Source organism: Myotis brandtii, unplaced genomic scaffold, assembly GCF_000412655.1.
Source record: "Myotis brandtii unplaced genomic scaffold, ASM41265v1 scaffold573, whole genome shotgun sequence".
In the NCBI taxonomy this organism is placed as follows: Eukaryota; Metazoa; Chordata; class Mammalia; order Chiroptera; family Vespertilionidae; genus Myotis; species Myotis brandtii.
The window spans coordinates 1,064,686-1,066,015 of NW_005370145.1; positions in this window are offsets into that span (position 1 = coordinate 1,064,686).

Below are 1,330 nucleotides of genomic sequence, written 5' to 3' on the forward strand. Positions count from 1 at the left end.
CGGCCCCACCCCCACCCTCCGGCCCCCAGCCCCACTACGTGGCCCGGGATGCCTCCGGGTAAGGGTTGCTCGCTGCCGACCGCTGTCCTCGCCACTTAGGGCCCCGCCATGCCCAAGGCATGGACACTTTCTCCCCTTCACTCCTCCGCATCCCTCTGGCCTCCTCTACCCTGGGCCAGGGGAGACGTAGGGAACCGAAGTGGAGAGGGGTGGTTTCCCTAGGTTGTCCGGCCCCTGCTTTTCCGAGGACCCCATACCTGAACCTGCCTTTCTTCCCTCTGTAACTTGCTTTTTCTCCTGGAAATTGAAAGCCCAGGCCCTCAGAGCCAAGTTCCCTCAGTGACAGTTCACCAAGTCTGTTCACAGAGGAGAAGCACAATATGAAAGCGGGAAAAGACTGGGACCTACTTTTGCAATGTGAGGTCCCTGGAACAAAGAAAACGAAGAGGAGTCGGTGTGAAATCTGGGGAAAGGGCATTCCAGGTGGAGAAGCAGCAAGTGCCCGAGTCTTTAGGTGGGAACAAGCCCAGCTTGTTGAACAGAATAGAAGCTAATGTGTTTGAAGCCTAGCAATGGAAGGGGAAGCAAAGACCCAGGTGAGGTGGGAGGGGCGGATCACTCCAGCCTTGCAGCCATGGGGAGGGACATGTCAGATTTGTATTCTAGAAGGTAACTTTGGTTGCAACATGGAGAGTGGATTTTAACACATTTTTATTGATTTCAGAGAGGAAGGGAAGAGCGAGAAACATCAATGACAGGGAATGGAACCATGATCTCCTAGTTCATAGGTCCATGTTCAACCATTTAGCCACACCAGCCAGACTGGAGAGTGGATTTTAAGATTTTAAGCAGAAGGCTAGTGAAGAAGCCATAAAGTTATCCAGGAAGGCCAGGATGAGATTGGACCAGGGTGGGTCAAGAAGGTAGAATGAAGTGGAAGGAATCAAGAAGATAAGGTCTGACCAAGGGGCTGTGAATAGGTGAGAAAACGGGAGGGGTGCAAGGATGACAAATTTGGGGCCCCAGCAAGCTGGAAGTTTGGGGAGTTATTCGCCTTATAATAGGCTTCCTGCCTAGAGGAACTACTAGATAGTAAGAATTGGGTAGTCACATTTCACGTTGTGAATTAACAGTGAGCAGGCATTTAGGTCTGTCCTGTGATTTTCCATGACCTTGGTTCACAGAAAGTGCCCCAGAGAAATCTTCTCAAAAACTTGAGTTTTGGAGCCTGCCTGTGGTCATAGGAGGTACTGCAGGTGACTGGGTGTCCTTCACTCTCGAACCCACATGTTCCCATTTGAACTGGTCATAAAAGAACTTAGAAAAAAAA